Source organism: Rhinolophus sinicus, chromosome 5 (genome assembly GCF_057876585.1).
Source record: "Rhinolophus sinicus isolate RSI-liver-muscle chromosome 5, RSI-T2T, whole genome shotgun sequence".
In the NCBI taxonomy this organism is placed as follows: domain Eukaryota; kingdom Metazoa; phylum Chordata; class Mammalia; order Chiroptera; family Rhinolophidae; genus Rhinolophus; species Rhinolophus sinicus.
Genome location: NC_142505.1, coordinates 106,144,615 through 106,168,209, shown reverse-complemented (window position 1 = coordinate 106,168,209; position 23,595 = coordinate 106,144,615).

Sequence of the window (23,595 nt, the reverse complement as noted above, 5' to 3'; positions counted from 1 at the left end):
GCTCTTGGGAATCCCTCCCTGCTTTGAATGCCCGCCGTCTTTACCTGCCTGTGCCACTGACTGGTTCGTACAATGCCTTGATATTTTCAGGCCACAACCCACGCACGTGTGCTATATCCCCACCTCCCCACCCCCCCGAAGCTCCTAAGAGCAGCTAAGCACATTACCATATTCCAGGTACCTGTGAAACTGGTACATGGAGGCTCCTATATGACACTCACAGCCATCCTGACGGTGGAGGATGGTTATTGTCTCATATTCAAGATGCTGCACGGAAGCTCGAAGCAAGTAAGCCACTTGCCAGAGGTCACCCCGCCAGATGTGCCAGGACAGGGCTTCTTTGAGATGGTAAATTTCTGGGGCATATCCTCTGCTCACAGACATACCCCCTCAGCCCAGGGTCGCTCGTCACATACTGATTCCTCCCAAACATCTGCTCATGGATTCATCGCTGTGAGCAGATTTCAGGAAGGTGCAGGTCAGGTAAGAGGAAAGCCCAAATGAAATTTGGGGCCGCACCTCCAGGTAGCCCAGGTCTGCAGAGTGCGGGGCCCAGTGCCTTGCAGACCAGTCCGCCTGCTCTGCCCAGCTCCATGCCCTCTGCACAAAGCCTCCTTCAACACGTGGCCAGCAGGTGAGGCGACCCAGGGGATACTGAGACAGCTCTTCCCGGAGCTGTGAAGGCCAGTGGCTAACAGACCAGCCATTCTCGCCTGGAAAAGGAGAAATGCAGCTACTGTCAAAAGCTCGCCTTGTCCATCCCTCAGCGACACAGCCCACACTCTTTAGCTGAACCCTGAGCTGGGCCCAAACCTGAATTTTGTTACCAAACAGTGAGACAAACCAAAGTGTTTCTTTCCAGAAAAAAAAAAAAAAAAGTAGCAGACCAACATGAACCTGAGCTGAACCTGTGTATTTTCTAAGACTATGAAACAGAAACAAAAAATCAGACATCAAAATGTTGTGTGAACAAAACCAATATTCATCTAATCCAAGTTCAAGTTCTTGATTTGAAAAGACATTCAGCAAGGAGCATTTTACCTCCCTGTGTGGCTCTGTGGGGTGTGTAATTGTGTTCTAAGGAACATTGTGTGAAGAATGGAGGCTGGCTTTTTTCAAATGTGGTTTAAAAAAAAACGTTATTTTATTTTAATCCTCCATAAATATGAATCAGAAACTTTGAGAGCATTCAGTGCCTCTTGTATTCATGAAAGCATTTCAAGGATGGATCCATTATAATAACAGAGTCTGAAAGCATCAGCCAAGAGGACAGAACCTTGAGTCCCGATCCCAACTCCTCCAGGGACCTCAGGCACGTTACTTTGGGGCTGTGGCCACCAGCAGGGAGGGCAGGTGTGGCTCTCAGATAGCCTGGCTGTGCCCTCTTGGAGCTGGGCACGGAGAGTCCCTTTGGGCATGTCCCATTTTTGAAGCCCTGAACCACACAAAAGCATGTGACACCAGGTTTTGTGCCCAGAGGAGAGCGTGCTGGACAGTCAGTCCCGTTCTCAGTCCACCCAAGTTGCTTTCAGGGTACCAGAGCAGGAACCAAAAGCCCCCCCACCCTCACCCAGCCATGAATACATGCTGACCATACCAATCCTAGGGCTCAAAGAAAGAAAATGGGGTGCTGACTGAATATGAGATGGGGCAAAGAGTCACCACCATCCCCTCCTTGCACCATCACAGCCTAAAAGTGAAAACAATCGTTGCATGGACAAAAGACCAATTACACTTATTTTAAAGACCAAGGACTTTCAAAGGGCTAAACAGTGGTTACTTTGAGATATGTGGAAGGAGAGTAGGAAGCAGAGAGAACTCTTTCTGTTTCACACTCGTATCTGTCATTTGGAGCCTCCATAAACATTACAGATGCATGCACTGCATTTATAATGTTCAAAATAAAGGCTAATATGCACGCATATTATGTACTATGACCTAAGCCTACGACAAAGGTAGAAACCACAGAGGAAAAGACTGATAGACTTAACTACACAAAACTGGAAAAGTTCTATTTGTAAAAAAAAAAAAAAAAGAAAGAAAGAAATTACCCTAAACTATAGTAGTAGGAGAAAATATTTATAATACTAATGATAGTAAATATTTACTGTCTTAACATATTAAAAGCACTTAGGGAACAACCACAGTCCAACAGAAAAGTGAGCAAAAGACGAAAGTAAGCAATTCATGAAAGAAGAAATGCAAATGGCCAATAAACCTAAAATATTCATCCCCACTAATAACAACAAAAAGATAACATTTTTGTCTATCAAACTAGCAAATGTTTCAAATGTTTTCATGATACTTGTTACTAAGAAGACAGATAACCTGTGCACTGTTCATAGGAGGGTAAGTGGGTAAAACCTTTTTGGAGGGCAGTATTGCAAAACCTGTTAACAACTTTTAAAATATGCATAAACTTTGACATAGCAATTCCACGTCTAAGCATTTATCCCTAAGGAAAATCATCATGGCTAAAGATACGTGAATTTTTATGTCAGTGAAGTACTGTTTATAAAAGCAAACCGTTGGAAATAGCCTCATTGTCCAAACAACAAAGGACTGGTTTAATATATCATGGCATTATACACAGGGAATAACCACAAGGCTATTAAAATTATGATAGAGAAAAATATGAAACCACGTGGAAATGTTTATGATATATTAAGTGGAAAACACTGGTTACAAATGGTTTGTACAATATGAACCCACTTTTATAAACAAATATAGGTACACACCCATATTGAATATTTAAACATCTGATTACAGACTATGTTAATTTTCTCCTTTACGTTTTTCTGCATTTTGTGTAATTGAAAATCTGTGCTTTTTTAATAAAAAATACCCAGTGCTGAAACACATCCAAGAATCCTTTTCAAGTAATCAATCAGTAAACAAACATCTTTAAATCAACAAGAATCAAAGACACATCAAGTGTGATAAAGTAGATTCAGTCGTTCCAAATAACCCCTCCAGTTAATCTCCTGTCTTTTTTTTTGTAAGTCCGCAGAGTCTGAGTTCATACACATGAGGTCATTGCATTGCAAAACTTGCTGGACCAAGACAACATTCTAAAATCATAACTTACTCTTACCCACTGAAAAGAAGCAGCAGCTTGCTCCTTTGTCATCCTAGGAGAAAACAACTGCATCTTTAAAACTCCAGGTGGGAAGGCTGAAGCCAGATTTCACAGGGTTCTGGGGCCAGGATGGTTTGGTTCTCCATGGACATTGCACCATGCCACTGTGGAACTCAGGTTTTCAAAGACAGAAAGGGGTCTACTTGAAGAGAAAATGCTATGTGCAAGCAGCAAAATACTGATGTGCCATGCCAAGAAAAAGATGAAATGGCAAAGAGGGAGAATTACAGATGCTCAGTGCTCTGTGCAGCTCTTCCCGGGATAGAACTCACACACACCTGGCACACAACAGACTCAATGCTGTCTAAATAATGGTGGTGGTGAATTTCACTAGGCTTCTCTCACAGTTCCTATCGGAGCACACAGCCTTCACCGGAAGTATTTTCCCTCTTTGTGGAGACTAACCATACTAACATTTAGGCCCCAGGACTAAAACTTTTAGGACAATACAACATTTCAACTAAGGGACAAGTTAGACACATGAGAAAAGCGTAATCAGGCCTCTAATGGGTTAATCCGCTAACAGGTCTTTTCCACTCTCTCTCTAGGGAGACCCCCCCCCCCCAAGCAGGTATGAACCTCCAGAAACAGTGAGGCACTACTGGCAAATCCATTAATTACTTCTTGTCAGACACACCTATGTGCTAGAAAGAAAGTGTCCTTGGTTCATTCAAGTCCTTTGGGCAAGTCAGGGAGACAATGTTTTCACCCATATGTGAATTTCTATGGTCAGCACCGCAGAATTACAGCGTCTCCTATTACTGTATTATTTATTCTTCCCAGGACCCAGACAATAGCCCCTTTTGATCTCGGGCCTAACTTGTACAGAGGATTTCATTTCTAACGTGCCATTTTTAAAAAAACTGAATAATGGGATCGCAAAAAAAAAAAATTTATCTTCACTGGCTTTTAACCACCCTGGGTATTTTTACCCCCCACTGTTTGCGCATTTGCAACCACCACATCACAGGCTGTTCAGGACACGGATGAACGCAGCACATCAGGGCGCTGGGAAGTGATCTGCCGCTAAACCTCTCAACCCTAATTCTCACAGAAGAGGGTGTTCTGTTTTCTTTTAGAGACCCGCGTGGCAGAAAGCTAAAGAGAAAATTGCCTGAGGGTAAGTTTTGGTACACCAGGTGGGTTCCAGAAGAAGGTCTTTGGAGGGGATCGGATGAAAGTCTGTCCAATGTAAAGATGTTGAGACATGGTAGTCAATAAATGTTCGCTGAGTGGGATTACGCGAGTGGGTTAAGGGTTTTAGTCCTGAGCGATGGGATAAAGGAAAAGGTCAGAGAAAGGCCATATGGCCAGAGGCGCGTGGGGCGGGAGAGACACTGAAAATCAGACAGACATCACAAAGTCAAAATCTCCTCCACATCATTTGGTCCCAAGTCAGGAAGCCCATATTTAATGACTGGACTGGTTTGCAACGATCACTGAGTGTAAGTTGTATAAAAACCACTTTACTAAAAGAATAGCGTTTGTTCACGTATATGTGGCATCTTAAAAAAATAAAACAAATGAACAAACAAAACAAAACAGAAGCAGATGCATCGAGAACAAGCTGATGGTTGCCAAAGGGGAGGGGGGAGGGAGGATGGGTGAAAAGGGACAAAAATAAAAAATTATTTTAAGAAACCACTTTCCTAAAAGAATGGGGTTTGTTGTATAAATGTTCTTTGTCAAATACAAGATGCTTGCCTTTTTTAGCTGGAAACCTAGTTTATACTATTTCTACAGAGATTTATGTGACTCTTAGATGGCTTTTGTGTGTGTGTGTGTGTGTGTGCGCCTGCTCACTCTTGTTTTGCATATGGTCAGCACTGAATATATGTTTGCTGCCGAAAGAGATAAATGAATGGCTGCCTTTGGAAAGCAAACATTTCCAAACATTTGGCCACAAAACTGGGGGAAATGTTGACGATCTGATAGGATACAAATCTGACCCACTCTTGTACAACCTGAAGGATCCCATCTGGAAATCTCCCCACAAGAAGACACACACACACAGACACACACACAGACACACACACACACACACACACACAGGGCCAAGAGCCACCAGCTTCTGCACGTGAACCTCTTCTGCCCGCTCTCCGTGCAAGACCAGAGTGAAGGGGTCGGCCCTTGACAGGGCACGTCCAGGGGCACTGCAGCGCCCAGGGCTAGGCCATAGCACATACCCATGGATTCTGCTCTGCCCAAGCCTCTCACCTCTCAGGGAAGAGACCCCAAATCCATGGAGGATTAATGGAAGGACATGTGGCCATCCCCACTCCACCGAGAGCAGGATTCCCCAAGGCTGGTAGGCAGGCTCCCCACTGGGCAGATGCAAGATTCTTGGTGAGGCTCAAGTGAATATTTATTGTGAAAGTCATTATAAATTTATTTATGTTATTTACCTATATTTCCAAGGAAAATTATAGCCAATCCACGAAACACTGCTTCAGGTGAGAGCGTGTCAAGGTGACACCCCACAAGCATCCCTTTCAAAAAGGCATTTGAGACGAGTGTCTAGTGTTTGGGCCTTTGGGTCTTCCCCTTGCTTTCAGTCCACCCCCTCTGCTGGACTCCTAAGCCCCCACAGACAACGCACAGAGGTAAGCAGTTAAACAGGCTTCGAGAGATTGCAAATCATAGAGGTTTCAGTGCTTCAGCCCATGAAAGGTTCTGAGAGGGTTTGCAGTTTACCAAAACAGCCTGCTAACCTTCCTTTCACCTTTTTTCACATCGTGCACATTATTATCCCACAGGACACACGATGCAAGTGATTGCTCCACATTTTGGGTAAAATCTGACCATGAAAAGGTTAAATGTTTGGGCCAGTGTGTTTTGGGTTCTTGTACAATCATTTTTATTGGAAGGGCCTTGCTTACATGGCATCTGCCTCCACAGATGGATTTTTGTTGGTGAAATGTATGAAATTCATTGCTCTGTTGTGATAAGGAAGCCCTAGACTTTCCCTCCATGCACATCAGGGCAGAAACCTGCCTGGCCTCAATTTCACTACGAACTGAATGACATGTCTGTACTGTCTCACCTGTTCCCCTCCACCCTGATGTCCTTATTTATCTAGGTTGTCCTGCTGTTTCCTATGTGTTTGCTGTGAGGTGTCTTGAATCAAGGAGGGATGAATTCATAGATGTATTGGCCCTCCTTTCACTGCAGGGAACAGCATGAGGGCCACAGGCTGGGCAAGGCCTGCCTGGACGTAGGAAAACAAGCATCCTGTTTGTTCCATGTTAGAACATTTTGCATTTTTGCGTGGTTTGCTTTTTATACTTTTGGTAAATTGTGGTTTTCTGAAATTATTTGTTTGGGTGTAGATCATCGAAAGTGCTCATCTATTTTAGGTTTTGTCTTTTTTAAATTTTTGTGTACTTAGATCCTGGTCTACATGTAGCCCACCTGCACCGCAAGTAAAAAAAGAGTTGGGCTACATCCCTGAAAATCTCAGAAGCTAGTCCTGCCCCTCTTCCCTCCTCTCAGCTGGTGGGAGCATCTGGCACAACTGGGCAGCGAGTGACAGGCTGAAGCCCACATCTTCCTGACCTTCCATTCTCACCAGAACCCTTAGTGCAACCTCCCGGCAACTGTAGCATTTTTACTTTTAGTTCTATTTTATATTAGGGGATTTTCTTTCATGGCATCAAAAACTACTATTTCCTTACAGACACCATGCTTGGTCCCTTCCATGCATAAGGATGAGGAGGGGGTCTTTCCATTTTATCAGCAAGAAAATCTAGACTTGGAGAGTTAAGTAAGTTGAGTTTGTGCTTCCTCTTTCTGTCAATTCCTCAGTGTGTGATGGGGAAGGTGGGAAAGGTAAGAAATGAAAAATCGGCTCGGAATTCAAGGAGCTCGGCTAGAAAGGCAGCATGAGATTAAACCATAGAATGTGTTTTTCAATGTCCCTGCCCCCTCCTTCTTCAGTTCTCCTCTTTCATTCTAAAAATCCCCTTTCTACTCCCTCTTACCCCTCCCCAGAAATCTGCCAACAGGCCTCTACTGCCACTCCTCCGCACTTGCCCCAGATGATTCTTCCTCCTGGTGTTTCTTTCTCCCCCAGCCCCAGCCACTATCCTTCTTTGCATCCTCTGCTGCAAGGGAAAGGGACTTGGAGGAGGGAGGAGTAGAGGCAATTATGGTGGCACTTTCTTAATGTATTCCATCTCTCAGAGAGAGCTGCATTCCTAAGAGACCACAGGGAAGCACCCACACCTTGACTCAATGGAATAAAATTCTAGTGCAGGAAGTGCTGGCAGTAAGCAGGATTTGGGGGAGTATTCCAAGTTGCAGCTGCTTTCCTCGCACCCTGATTCCCCTGGCAGGGGAAAGCCTGCAGCCCCATATTGTAGTGTTATAGCGGAGGGCACTCATCCCCTGTCCTCCACCCAGGACCCAGTTACCTTTTATGGCTCACCTATGACAAAGGACAGAGCGGTCACTGATGGAGGACAGCCTGGGAATGGGTCTGGAGGTCAGAAATGCAGGGGTCGCAGCCCAGAGTACCACCCTCACTGGTCCCCTTGGGCCAAACTGGACCAGACCCAATTGCCCATCTTTCCCTGGAATCTAGACCTACCTCCAACAGGCAACTCATCAAAAGGCCTCACTGCCAATGGGAGCCCTGCCACTCAACTAGATCTCTGAGCTGCCGGGTTTCCCTGCCCTGTGAGTTTAATGCAGGCAGCCTCGGCTGGACATCCAAACTCCCCCACCCCCTAGTGGAGAGAGGAAAGCCGTGCACCTCGCAACCCAGCTCCAGCCCCCAACTCCTGCCAAGACAGGCAGCCCTCCACCAGCTGGGTACAGGGGGCCACTGCAGAAAGGAGCAGGAGGCCCTGCCTGTCCATTGGTTCCTCCCCACCTACCCCTGAGGGTCTCTGATAGCGTGGGCTTAAAGTTCTTCTGGCCACGTCTTGGACTGTGAGAGGTCAAATATGTGAATGAAAATGGAAAAAGCCTGTCCATGCTCTCGCTCTCTCAATGGGACTACAAGGAGTTATGGGACCAGACACGGGGAGGCTTTAGTCTTCCACCATCAGCCAGATGTTTGGCTGGGACTGGACTGCACAGGCCCAAGAAAACGCCACGTCCTGCTCCGGGTGAATCACCTCAGTCAGAGGCCCATGTCACACTACCCTGAGGCCGTAACAGCCGCCATGACCTGGGGAAGCGACATACTACCCAGGCCAACAGCAACTTGATGCCCCATCTTTGGAGCTTAGCCTCTGGCACATTTGACAGGTGGAGGACCTTTGTGTTTGGGGGCTCGTTTTTGGTTTGTTCATTGCTTTTCCATAAATTGACAAAAATGTTAAAAAAAAAAAAAAAATCAATTTTCTTGAATTCCTCAGCTAGACGAACATTTGTGCTCAATGACTCGCTCTGATATAGAGTTTCAAGAAAAGGGGCCTGGGATTGGGACAAGACGCAGCCTGTCTCACAGGGAGGCACAAAACAACATTCCAGGCGTTTGCCCGATTGCCTGTTCCTTCAACATTCCACCTCAGCCTGGGCGTCAGGATGGAAATGGAAATAAGGGCCCCACATTCGGCCTTCCAGAAGCTCCCCCAAGTCTAGTGAGGGAGACAGATGTGAAATTATTATTTGTTTGAGTCTTGAAGAAGGAGCAGAAGCGCTCCTCGCCTCAGGGACTTCCGAGAGGTAGCCTCCTCCTGCACAAATATCCATAACCAACTCAGTGCACCAAGGCAGGCCAAGATGAAGCCTTTGCTCTCACTCCAGCCCTCAGCCAGGGGGCCCCAGAGGCTGCTGCTGGGTCATGGGCGCACCCCCACCCCCCTACCCCCCACTGTACAATGTCCACCTCCCCTGGGTCAGGGAGATGATGGGGGCAAACAATGGAGCCAGCGGTAAGAAAGGAGATGGCCTGGGGGACATACATCCAGCTCCCAGATGTTCCTTTGGGCCTCTAGAATATTTTTACTTATTTCAAAGTGAGAACATTTCACATAAAAATTATCCTGTATTTTTCTCTTCTCTGGAAAAATGGAGGCTATGATGACACTAGGCCCATATCCTGGCATGGCATCTCTAGGTGGGGGCTGAGTGAGCACGCCCCCATTAGAAGGCATGTACCAGTTAGCCTTGGCTGCGTAACAAACCATCCCCAAAGCTTAGTGGCTTAAAACAATAATCATTTCTTAGCTACAATTCTGAGGGGTCAGCGATTTGGGCTGGGCTCAGCTAAGCATTTCTTCAGTTGGTCTCGCCCAGGTTCACACATAGGACTACAGTCAGAGGCTGACAGGTGTTGGACGGGATACCTGGATTGTCCTCCACATGCCCTGTCCAGCAAGCCAGCTCCATGCCCTTCCATCAGCTAGAGGAGGCAAGCCTCAGTAAACAAGTGCTTTTCAAGCCTCTGCCTACATGCCTTTTATTAATGTCCCGTTAGTTAATAAAGCAAGACACCAGATCAGGCAGATTCCAGGGTTAGGGCAATGGACCTCACCTCTCGATAGGAGGAGCTACGAGGAATCTGTGTTATTTGTTTCATGAGCTCTCCAGTTCACCATGATCCCCACCTTGCAGAAACTGGGGGTCAGTTGTCATTTCTCCTTGCACTTGAGCTGCTGCCTTTCTTACATCTGGTCTCCTCCGAACTTCACTACACCTGGGGCCCTGTCGGCATCCAAGTTCAGGAATTAAACCTAGAACTCTTCTGTGACTTGGCTCAGAAAAAGCTTGCGCGACCGTTCCACTCGCTCACATGGGAAGGTGAAATAGATTTGGTGGAAATAAAATCCAGTAAGAGCATCCAAAGAAGCAGGTGAAGCTCTGCTCAGTGGTGCCAAAGAAGGTCAGCATGGCCGAAACCCCAGGTGGCAAATGGCAAAGCAGGGAGGGCAGCAGGCATGCTGAGACACACCAGGGTCTCAGGTGAGAAAGGCATGACAGCACAAGGCTTACAAGGCAGCCCCGGGGAAGAACTCACAAAGAGGACGACTGCAAGCATAGAAAGAGGAGAAAACTCCCCTTCACAATCCATCCTCATCACACGGGCTCTGCAGCAGAGCACTCGGAGGTGGCAGAGAGCCAAGCCCGGCATGCCCGGGGAAGTGGTGATGCCCCACATTGGACACTGTAGGACATGTTGGGGACCAGGAGGATGGCGAAACAGGATGCTCGGGGGATAAAACCTAGTCTCAACGAGCAGAAGTCCCAGGACACCGCACAGAACATCTGCAGATGACACAGGAGGACGGCTGGGGAGGGCTCAGTGCATCGGGGTGGGGAGGACAAGGCCAAGTGCTAGCGGAACTAATGGACAGCACCTATGTCAACAGAAATGGTTGTCCTGCTCCCTCTTTCCATGAGAACTGCTTGGCTTCTGTTCCCCAGGATACAGCAGTGTGTCTGAAGCTCATAAATATCTTAAAAGATGATCTTAGAATTCATATGCTAAAATATACATGGCAATGAAGGGCACAACACCCCTACGAAATATTCTTGACAAAAACGAATGAATCTAATCAAGCCTGCAGACTTAACTCCCAGGATACAGGAAATACTGGGGACAGAGGAACAGGTAAAACACCACCATGAAGAAACACTCAGACATTCAGAATGTGGGACTTTGTGCAACTCAACTGGCCCAACCTCTCATCGTGGTTATTTCTAATGGAGGAGAGAGGCAGCAGACTGTTCTCGAATGAGACTGGACTGTTCTAGAAAGAGGTATATCATGCAAACGCAATGCCGGAACACTGACTGGATTCTAATCCCTAAAAAACTAAAATCCCAGCCATGACACATTTGGGGGCTAATTAGGAAAACAAACATGGATTGTGTATTAGATAGTATTGGAAAATTACTGTTTCTTAGGCATAATGACATTAGGTATATGTAGGAGAACCTTCTTAATTTAGGAGACACACACTAAAATACGGTTTGTGCCAAACACTGTCTCGTGGCTCCAGATTCACCTTTCTATGCTTGGCCATGGATGCCGGGTCTGGGACTCTGCAAACCATATTATAGGCTCTGCCAAAAGGGGGGGGAGGGGGGGGAGAGGGAGAGGGGGGGGGAGAGAGAGAGAGAGAGAGAGAGAGAGAGAGAGAGAGAGAGAGAGGAGAGAGAGAGCGCCAGCAAGGCTGGAGGAGGAAGTAGGGACTTGCTCCTTCCTGTCCACTTCCTGTTCCTGCTCTGCCGCCCAGCACTGCTTCGTCACCCCAACAGCAGCTCTTCTTTCCTGTAGCAGCCACTGAATCTGTGACACAGACACCAGCTCCCTTCTACCAGCCCCCTCCTTGGAGGCCTGCGTCCCAGCCCTGCAGCTCGGAGACCAGCACCAGCTGAGCACCCCCTCAGCCTCAGAGATCCGAGTTTCAGTGACATGGAGCTCTCTCTAGGTTTCTAGCTTAATAATCCCCACCTTTCACCTTTAGGCTACCAGCCCCAAGGACGGTACCTGCTTCCCGAAACTGCCTCCTCCGTGATTCCTTAGAATTCTTTTTTTACTCTCCTAGTTACCTAGTTAAGAACTTTATGTCTAGTTAAGTCAATACAGTAAATTCTCTCCACTCAAATAGCAGGTACAGTTTCTGTCTCCAGAATGGGTGATGTGTCATAATGCTTGTAGTTCGCTTTAAAAGGGTTCAGCCAAAATGAAACAATATAGATACATAGATATACATACATATAGCTATAACACACACAAACACACACACACACACACAAACACACACACACAGGTACACAAACATTGAATTAAAAGAAAGAGAGGCAAAAATATTGAATCTAGCTGGTGAGTATAACGGCTACAGCTGCAGTCACCCATAGAGACCCTGACTTGGAATCGAGGAGGTGGGGGGGGGGGGGCGCGTTCACACAGGACGCCTCTAATCATCCCAGCAGAAAAGAATATGTGCTTTTATCAGGACATTCCACAAACTCCTTGACAAATGGCTTAAATATTAGGTTGGTGCAAAAGTAATTGTGGTTTTTGCAATTGTGTTTAACCTTTTAAACCACAATTACTTTTGCACCAACCTAATACCGTAGTTACATTTATCCTCGTTGGATCCAAATCTCTGACCTAAATCCCTTAATCTCCAGATGAAGCCCCTTCTAGGTCTTTCCTCCCACAGAGGCCCTTTCTTCTATAAAAAGTCCTCACCAATACCTTTTTAAATTACCCTGCACCCATCTCTTGGCAGAATACCATCTAGAACCACCTTCACTGTCCTTTCTTTTTTTTTTTTTAAGGATTTTTGGTCCAGTTTTATTGAGATATAATTGCCATATAAAAACATACTCATTTAAGGTATACAACATAATGATCTGAAATATGTATCTATCACAAAATGATCACCAGATAAGACATTGTTCTTTCTTGAACAATCTCTTGCTTTTCCTCCAAGCCTCTGCCCAGTGGGCCACAATGAAAGGCTGGCCTCTCATTTGGTCCTGGTTGCTCTACCCATGTTGTGCTGGGTTTCTATCTGCCGTTTCTGGGTAGAGTTTGTTTGCCTGTGCCACTGAACGATCCATCTGTATCCACCGCTGGTCATTTAGCCTGCATTCTTTCCTTCATTGGTGGCACCCTCACTCGGTCCAATTTTTGGTGAGTGCAGCTGGTTCTACTGCCTTAAGGAAAACATTTGGCTACCTCAGCCCCAGTTAAACTTCACTCAGACAAGGCAGGCATGTGTGAATTCTCATATGACCTGAAAATAGACCAAGAAAGCAGGGGACCAAAGTCTACAACCAGTTGGCCCTAACTGCCCTGCAGTTTCCAACGGCAGAAATGGCCTCCCCGTCTTGCCTCCCTCCTAAATGAGGTCAGGCTCAACTGTTCCATGCCTCATAAAACATTCTCTCTTTCCTCCAGTGAGAAGACAAATGGCCAATAAACACGTGAAAGATGCCGCCCTTCACTTACCATCAGGAAAATAAACATAAGACAATGAAACAGCATTTTTCAGCCCTCAGATTGTGTAAAAACAAAATGTTTGATAGTAGCCGGCATTGGAATGGGTGTGGGAAAACGACTCTCAAATCCTGTTGGCTGTGCTCTCGTGGTGTGGAACCACTGTGGAGAATAAATTGTTGGTATCTAGTAACATGTTAAACACACACCCCTGTGAACAAGCAATTCCACTTCTGGTCGCCCACCCTTCGAGAGACGCTCCTTTCACAAACGCACAGAGAGCATAGACACGAATGTTCACTGAGAGTTTCCTGAAAGAGGGACAAATGGGAAGCAACCTAAACAGCCATCAATAGGGTGATAGATGAATTAATGTGCAGCCATTCTATGAAATACCAGCAATAGTTTAAAAGAGTATAGTTAATGGAGGCCCTGAGACCCAGCAGCAATGAATATGCCACATGCAGACCTTGGTCCACGTTGCCATTCCTGACCAAGAGAAGCCAGAGGTCCTTGGAGACATGGATGGTTCCAGGGCTGAGGCAGGGCAGGTACAAGATGAGCCTGGAACATTTTGTAATGCCCAGAAAATAATGAAATACTCAAAACAACAACAACAACAACAACAACAACAAAAAGATGGGTACATTTCACAAGGACACAAGGAAAGAGCGTCCACTGGCCAAATTTGGGACAATTTGAGGACCAAAATAATTAAGGATAGTAATAAATTATAGACCACTGAAAAATTAGAACCTGTGAGTCCATAACAAACAGATAAATAAACAAATACAAGGGGGAGAAGGGAGGACCCTAGCTTACGGCAGCATGCCAAGCCCACAGGTATACATGGAGGAATTGTTAAACTGGCAAATCGTCAGTTTGCAGCCATCATTATAAAGACTGGCTCAGGCCAGAATCACCAATGGATGCTAAATCTGAAGGAGCAGGCTATTTGCATGGTCTTAAGTGTCTCCCAACAGACTGCATACTAGTTGCAAGGGGGAAACTAGTAACATTGTAGTAGACAAATCAGACAACACCTTGACCAGGTGGTTAAAATTAGCATCATCGACTAGAGGCAGGTGGAGATGGTGAGTGTACAGATGCGGTACCCTGAGAAAGACTCGTCACCTATAGAATATTCTGGCTGAAAATACCTAACGTGAATCTAATAATCAATCTAATGCTGAGAGAACATCAGAAAACCACAAACAAGAAACAGCCCATTTTATAAAAAGTGACTGTATTCTTCAAAAGTGTCATTATCATAAAATCCAAAGAAAGCCTGTAAAAATGTTCCGGGTTAATAGGAAAACAAAGAGACATAACAACTAAATGCAATATCTGATCTTAGACTGGATCCCAGATTGGGGGGTGGAAATACTACACAGGACATTATTCTGTTAATTGACAAAAATGGAAGCTAGATGGTAGACTAGATAAAAGTAGGATGTAAATATTCAATTTAGAGAAGTTGCTAACTAGTGTGACTATGTCGACGATATATTTACTCTGGGGAAATGTGCAACGAAGTGTTTAGGGTAACGGGGTACAAGGTATAGTATTTATTCTCAAATGATTCAGAAAAGAAAATTATGTGCATAATAAAGTTATATCTATCTTACGTATCATTTTATGTGTATAGGTACATTATATATATACATATACATATATACATATATATATATATATATATATATACACACACACACACACACAAACATATAGATACATAGAGCAATTGGGCAAAACACTAAATCTGGAGAAAAGGTACTTGAAGATTCTTCGAAATACCTTATTCTTGCAACTTTTCTGTTTCAAAATAAGAAGTTACTGCTTCAAAAGAAAAAGTTGGGGCGGGGGAAGAACGATGTATCTCTATGTACCAGCGTGGAAAGAGCTCCAAATATACTACTGAGAGGGAAAAAATACACAAGACAGTTCACTCGGTGTGACGTTTCCCATGTTACATCCATTTGTACAAAAGTAATACACAGAGAAAGGTCTGGAGGAACACACATTGACCATGTGCTTTGCCTTTGGGGAAGAGAGGAGGACGCCAGGATGACAGCTATAAAATACTTTAGCTTATGCACCATCTTGTTAGTTTTTATGAGTGTTATTTATGAATTGCTCACACAATTAAAAACAACATTTTTTAAGGTGAAAGTGGCCTTCCTCTCCATGCCCGTCACTGACCAGGTTCACGACGCAGGCTTTCTGAGACAGTAGCATGTAAACAGTTGAGCCCACCGTAACATCTGACAGTCTCTGAAACTCGCCAGCTTTGGGGATTAGGAAATCCAGAAATGGCAGCAGCACGGGGTGTTTGCAAAGACCCTGGGCTCAGAGTCAGACAAAGCTATTCTGAGCCCCGCCTCCATCACTGACCGACGGTGTGATACCAGGCAAGAGACAGGCCCCTGTGACCTCAGTTCCCTCACCTGCAACAAGGAGAAACAATGCCTGTAGAGCAGAGGTGCGGTCAGCATTAGCTACAAAGTGCACCATTTGCGTGTCCTTAGACAGCAGGCACATGAAATGCCGAGCCCATCCTGGGGCTGACCTAGAGCATCTGCTTACCGTTTATTCATTTCACCTCTTTTTAGTGGTTTGCTTACCTGCACTCCTCTTTAAGGAAAGGTCCGTCCCTTCTTCATTTCTCTGCTTCCCACTGTGCCCCGCAGAACACTTGGTACATTAGGACCTGACAGACATTTGGTGGCAGGGTAAACGACCCTTGTCACAGAAAATCTGGAGTAACATGTAAGTATGCGGTGAGGCCCCTGGTTTACTTTAGAATTATTGACTATAAGTAAACATGGCCTCTGAAGTCACCCTGTAGAAATCTGTAAGTGCCGAGAAGATGAAGAGGTGACCCATCACCCACATGTTCCTGACCAATGGAGGTGAGAGAGCATTGTGAGTGAGCATTCCTCAAAGCTGGAGGTGCTACTGAAAAATGTTCTGTGGTCGGAAATGTTTGGGGAATGCCAAGTCAGACCAATAAACAGGCTTCTTTCCTGCAGGACTCATCAGCGCCTTTAACATGCTAAGGTGCATCATGGATCTCTAACAGACAGTCTCAAGGACTAGATCCGATAGAAGATGCTTTGGAAAATGCTTCGAAGCTGTTCCTGTCCTGTCAAGTACGTGGTAAGGAGAGAACTTAGTGGCAATTCAACACTGTAACTTGCTCGCCTAACCCAAGAGGGCAAGGGAAGAAAGTAAGCCGTCCCTCTCATTGCCCTTCACACCCCTCCTCTTCCTTTGCTCTGCTGGTGCAAGGAACATACACAAAGCACCCCGACAAAATCACGGCGATGACTCCCAAACAGAAAAGATAGCCCCACATCATCATTCCAAGCATTTCCACTTCACTTCACCCTGTGCTTTAAATTCTACTCATCAGTGGGCTGGACAAAACGGCTGAAATAGCCAGGATCCCACTGTGGCCAAGTCAGGGACCACAGGTAGAAACGCTTGTCTCTAGCCCAGCGGACTGGGACCCTGGGCACATGTTCCATAGGACGGGGCTGGGAAGACCAACAGCCACATTCATGCTCATTACGACCTCAGAAATAGGCCTGGTGACCATCCACGTTATCTCCTGTTCATTGATTACCTCCGAGTAAGGGAAATCTGTTATTTTAGCCCAGCCAGCACCTAGGCCCCCTTTTTGGGGGGTAACAACACACTTTCCTTTGAGGGAGTTATTCTGTCCCCCTCTCCCTCCCCACACCTCCCCCACTCCCCACCCACCCATTGCATACGGTCTGGATGGACCTGCCAATCCAGGTGCCCTGTGCTCCCTTGCCCAAGGAATGGGTACTGGACCCAAAGCGGGTCAATTAGAGCCTCTCTCACCCAGGAATTCTGAAGCTAGAGTAGAGTAAGACAAGGCCAAAAAGGTTAGGCATGACGACTTGTCAGTGAAGCCCTGGCAGACAGGATTTCAGTTCCACCCCCCAGCACCCCCCCCTCATGTGTCCCCTCCTTTGCATGACCTGGACACTCAGCTTTTCTTTGGATCCTGTGAATGCACTCAGTGCCCTGCTGATAAATTCCCAGTGTTTCTACAAGTTGCTGTTGAAAAACCTTGCTCAATACACAGAGCAGAACAATCTCAGCAGATTCCCATTTACCTTTCCCAAAATCACTGGACTTGAAATCTGACAGTGACCTGAAAGCCTCCCAAACGGCCTAACCACAATTTACCAAAAGCAGACACTGCTTTCTTGAAAGGGTAGACAACACAGCCAGTGTCCGTCCCTTCATTCTCGGCGCTCAGGTTCCCCCCCGGCCTGTTTCCGCAGCGGATTCCCAAACAATTTCCATTTTCCATGGAGATACAACCCAAACTGCTCTGGTTAGGAGGTCAGCATTGTGACTATTTTTCCTCCTGCCTGTGCCAAAACAGGCGCTCCACTGCCACTTCTCCTGAGAGTACATGCATCCTTTAAATCGCCCAGGAAACATTTGCACCCCCAAAATGTCCACAGCCTGCCATTCATCACAGCCCTTCAGCTCCGTGTCCGGAAGCCCCCTACCCTGACTAAGGAGCTCCCGGAATGGAGCATGGCAGTTCCCACCCTAGGGTGCTTGGCAGTGGCTCACCAGGGGTTACCACACCAAGGACATTCCTATCCTAAGTGTGGCCCCAATATGTCTCACTTCATCTGCAAAGCGTGAGTTTACTCTGGAGAGAGATGTTTCAGGCACATTCCTAGTAGCCAATGAGCAGCACCTCCTTGTATGCAGAACACAAAACCATCACATAAAAATCCGACCCAACTGCCAGGGTGGGGTTTAAAATAAACAAACTCACCCCTAAAATTACCTCTCTGGGCTGGCCAAGTTTGCATCGCGGAGTCCCAGGCTGCAGCGGCGATGAGGGGTCCGGCGGTGCGGGGTCCGGCGGTGCGGGGTCCGGCGGTGCGGGGTCCGGCGGTGCCGGGTCCGGCGGTGCGGGGTCCGGCGGTGCGGGGTCCGGCGGTGCGGGGTCCGGCGGTGCGGAGTCAGGCGGTGTAGAGCCCATAACAATCAGAGCGCCGTGTTCTCCGGTTCTCTGGGAACAGCTGGGGACCAGAGCCTCCATTTTCCTCTTTCCAGCCAAGGTCTTCACTGGTCACCCTGCACACATTCCAAACCTGCGTCCTTTGAAAACAGCAAAGACAAACGAGAGCTGGTGCCAGTTCTTCTCTGCAGGGCTGCCTCGGGCTTTCAGGTCAAGGGCAGGAAAGGAAACCAGACTTGCCTACCCTCTCCCAGGGACTCAAGAAGCACGCTGCCCTGCCCATACCAGCTGGCCAGCCCTGGGTCTTTTCTCATGCTTTCCCTGTGCTCAGGACGTCCTTCATTCCACCTTCATTCCAGGAAGCAGTCTCCAAACCCCACCTGCCTCCCAACCTGTGTGAGGCGCCCGCAGCCCCAGGACCCCACTGAGCTTCTCTGTACCAGAACGCCATCATGCTGCTTTTTCAGCCCTCTCTCCCACTGGACGACTGTGAGCTCCTTGAGAGCAAGGCCTAGGCGCATTTGTCTCTGTGTCCCCAGTGCCAGCACAGGACCATGTCCACAGCAAGCACTTGATGGACAGAATGGAGCTAGAGACACCAGAGCACTATGGGCAGTGATGGCCATGTTCCTGCCCCAAGAGGGAGCAGCTCTGTCGAGGGGCCATGTCTCTCTGCCTGGGCCGACGCACCATGCCCAGGGAACAGACGGCCTGGCCTCACTATCTGCGACTTTTCACAGGGCCAGCATTTCCCAAAGCACTGGGACACGTGGTACCCTTAGACTACTATAGAGTAGCATTTGACATCAAGGAATCCAGAATGAGATAACTAGATTCAAATTCTGCCTCCACTACTCACAAGCTCTACGAATGTGGGTAAGGTCACCTCCTGATGCCTCAATTTCCTAATCTGTGAAATGGGGATAACTGTAACATAACATCATAGGGTTGTTGTAAAGAAAAGTGAATTAATCTACGTAAAACACTTAGTGCCTTCACTATATAAGTACAGGTTCTTAACACCTAAAGTGGTTTAGGTGGTACCCTGACAAAGCCTTAAATAACACTGGATCAAGGAATTAACTTGTTCTCAATTCTCTTTCACACTTTCTGATCATGTCAAGGAAAAAGTCACAGTTTAATGCTAATATGACTTCCACGCATCTCTAAAACTTGCTGCTCTCCCTTTTAACAAAGAGAAAGAAGGCCTCAAGCTCAAGTCCCTGGAAGCCAAAAAGATCTAGCTGAAATGCATACAATGGCTTTGCCTTTCTTGTATTATTATCTTTTAATAGCAATTGGCACTGGTTTTCTATTTATGATAGTGGTATAATTTTCCATTGGAAATAAATGTGTTGATATTAAACAGTAAGTTCAAAGGAAAATATGAAATAATATAAGTAGTTGCAAAAGTACCATGGCAAAAATCATGAAGGTGAGACCCAGTGCCTCGAGTGGGGAACACACCAATATGCATGGGGTGGGGGGTGGGTGCTGGAAGTAGAAGATCCACGAATGCATGCTGTGCCCAGGAGCTAACCAATCACAACGTCCTGCCTCCAGAGGAAACCAGGACCTCAACGTGCCCCCTCCTCAAGACAGAACACAGCACAAGCTGGGAGTCGCTGCAGAATTTAGAGGTGAGTTTCCTGCCCTGGCCTGAATACAGGTCAGCAGTGGGCAGAAGCAGTTCGGGAAGCCCCAAGGAAGAGGGTAGCTTGCTATGGAGGGGACACTGGCCTGGGAGGCATCAATACCTACTGCAAGGCCAGGAGAGACGAAAGCAGACTTCAGCTGTCACCAAGTGAGGGTCATCCAGGCCTAATGCACTGCCCAGGAGTCCACTGTCTCCTGCGTTCCCTGCCACCCATTCAACTGAGGACAAGTGCTGGAAGGAAGAGCTTTCGAGTGGGCCTTTCTAAGCGGTGCTGCAAAACAGCTCGGCGGCCTCTCTCTCGGCAAATGGGATGCTCAGCCCAAGCCATGATCCCACGATTGTCTTTGTTTCGGCTCATTTATTTGTGATGCTCATGGGAGGGGCTTCGGTAAATGCGTTAGCTTGCTCTTCACACCAGCTCTGTTCCCGTTCCTGTGACTCAGAGGCTGGGCTCCCCCACAGACATAGACAGCCCTCTCATTGTCTTCCGCTGGCCAGCCACCAAAACCACGCCCTCAACATGCCTGGGGAGGGGCGTGCAAAGGACTCACTATGCCTCTGCCCTCGACCAGCACCGGTGACAAGACAGAGACCAGCCTTCCAGGAGCGCCCAGGCTCTCGGGCCAGAGTTATAGGAGTAGCTCTAAATCAGCAACAGTTACCATGTCTTAAGGGTCTCTGCACGTGATCTCCAACCCTCACCGGAAACTCCCCATCTTATACAGGAGGGAACTCAGCGACAAGACCACCGGCAGCCAGGAAGTGGCACTGGCTGTTGTGTGGACCCAGGTCTCTGGGCCTCGAAGCCCACGCTGTAGCTATCCACTGCCCCCCCTGCCTCCAAAGGAAATGAGAGTCTGATGTGCCTTTGAGAGTGTTTGTTGGGAGAACACAGATGCAGTTCTGCTTAGGGCAACGAGGGCAGGCTCCCCAGAGAAGGCCAAATTCAAGCTGAGATCTTCAGGACAAGTAAGGACTTTGGGGGCAAAACAAAATAACTATGTTCATTCATTGCACACTATATTTCTGACACTATGCTAGGTACTAGGAACATGGTGGTGAATAGACACAGCCCCTCTCCCCAAAAAGCTTTACTTCCTCATGGATGAGAGAGGGAAAAGAAGGCTGGATAAAGTCATTACTAATCGTGTATGTGGTATAGAGCCACGTAAGGAATTGAAATAGAGAATACCTGGGAAACCTATTTCAAGACAGTCAGGGAGGTCTTTCTAAGGAGGTGACATTTTTGCTGAGCCTGAAAGATGAGGTGAAGGTGCTGTCCATGTAAAGTAAGAGGAGAGTGAGGGTTCCAGGCACAGGGAACAGTGTGTGCAAAGGCCCTGGGGCTGGAAAAGAAATTGTATATTCATGGAACTGAAAGATGAGTATGTCTGGAAGCAAGTGAGTCCAAGGAAAATCATCACTCAAGGGGAGGCGGAGAGGGAGGCCAGAGCCAGATGGTAGGATCTTACCGGCTGTGGGAGAGGGTTTTATTCTAAGTGCAGTGGGAAGCTCCTGGAGGGTTTTCAACTTGGAACTTAAAATGATGCAATTTACCTTCTCAGATCAGGCCTCAGTTCTCTCATCTGTAAGATGGGAGTAAGTAAGAGAATGCATAAGAAACGCTGAGTACCCTCCCTGTTTGGAGAATGGACGGAAGATATTCTGAAATGTGAACTTGCACCAAAATCACCTGAGGTGCATGTTAAAATCAAGGTTGCTGGGCCCCACCCCTGGAGATTCTGATGCAATCACTCTGGGAGAGGCCCAAGAATATGCATGGCTAGCAAATTCCGGGGACGCGGCTGCCGTTGGTCCAGGACCCCACATTGAGAACCCGTGGGTTAGAGAGAACACTAAAGAAGTGAGAGGTGCGAGCGGGATGCTGTTCCAATGGTGAAGAGCTGGTGGAGTAAACTGATGTCAGTGACGTGGAAAAAAGTGGTCCAGACGGTTCTAGTTCAGAGGTTCCATGGACAAGCCTAGTGGATGCACCGGGTGTCGGGGGAGAGGGAAAAGGAGGAAGCAGGCAGGACACTCCTGGATCTCCGGCAGGAGCAATGAAGCAATGGCAGAAACTGGAATGGAGAACACTGGAGGCAGAGCGGATTTGGAGACAAGGGCTACGACATTCTAACTCTGGGATCTCTGTGAACCCGAACGGCAATACCAAACCGGCAGGTGGAGCCTTCCGGAGGGCAGCGGTCCTGTCACTGTACTCGCCATTACGTCCCCAGATCTGGTCCTGGCCTCCAGGCACAGAATAAATATTCAGGAAACCTGTGTTCAAGGTTGAAGAACAGAGGCTGAGGAACTAGGATAACCGAACGCCCTGGGGTACAAAGATGCCGCCATGTTTGAGGAGACCACGAACAGCCACTCCACTGAGGCGGCACCACTGGACCAGCTCCACCGTGAGCTCCATCACTTCCTGCCCTTGGCACATATGGTGACCTGGGGAGGTTGGGGGCAGGAACAAGAGACAGAAGTGAGCTACCCAATTCATGGCAGGGTTGCTCCTTCCGACGGCAGCGCTGTCACACTTGAGCCTTTGTTGGGCGGGTTTTGAGATGGAAAGGTTTGAACGGTGAACATCGTGCTCACGAAGGCCAGAGAAATCTGGCTAATGTGGGTTTGCTTTATAAAATAAATCATGGGAAAATCAAGCTGTGCAGCTCAGGGAAATGAGGAGGGAGGGATGGGGAGACAGGGAGAGAAGAAACAGAGGCCAGAACCGGAAAAGCAGCTTAACCAAGAAGATCTGCCCATCAAGGGCGGAAGGGGCCAGCCTCCAGGACTTGACCCCCCAGGCCGACCTTGACCCTGGGATGCTCGCCACATTTTGAGCAGGCACCATGGACCCTCAGCCTCCCCACTTACCAAGTTGTAAATTAACAGGCTGTAATTCCAGCCAGGGGTTCGGTGACATCATAACCCACAGAACCACAAGCTCAATTCACCAGAAGCCCCAAGATGGAATTACACCCTTTTTTCCTAATCCAGGCAGCTCTGGTCACTGCCATTTTCTCATGATATAATAGAAGTAAGCAATATTTTAACCATTTGTGTGTGGCCTTTCTCATCCAGCCACAGGGCCCCTGTCTCCTGGCCTCGTGCCTCATCTCCCACCCACTGCGTGTCTTCCTCCTGAGGGGCCTCCTTCAGAGATGTCCCCTGCTGTCCGTGGCTGCCCCTCGTGCAGGCTGGTCTGCTTCCATCTTTCCTCCAAATCTCTTCTGCTCTGCTGCCTCCTCTTATGAGCTAGCAGTTCCCTGGCTTCTTCTACCTTCAATCTGCTTTTCAAGAGAAGCCCAGTCTCTTCAAGTCTAAGGCAAGATCCTGGAGACGGACCCCCATCGTGTGTCTGAAATACATTCCCAAAAGTAGCATGAAAATGAAGTCATGTTTTAAATGAATCAGGGAAGTTTACAACTTAAAAGAATCGCTCTGAAAGCAAATGACTGCTTCCCAGATCCCTTTGTTTTGGTTTCGTTTTGAGTTCTAATTTTCATAGTTTAGCTTGACACAAAATATACCTGGGCTTCACATAACCTGGACCCGTGCTTCACTTAAGTTCCTACGGGAACCTCTCCGAGGGGGAAAAGCCACAGGGAGGGTAATAATAAATACAGCAATTACATGATGGATATTCCCTACGTCTCAGACACTTACGCTATTCTTCGTCACTTTCACAGACATATTCTTTTCCTCATTTTATGGAAGACAGAAACAGGCTCAGGGATTGGAATATGCTGCCCAAAGTCCCACAGCTACTAAGTAAACCCCTTGGATCTGACCCCAATCTATCTGACTCAAAAGTCTATGTACTCGTATACGTGTTCTTTCAGTGTCCCTCCAAATAAAATATTTTGAGA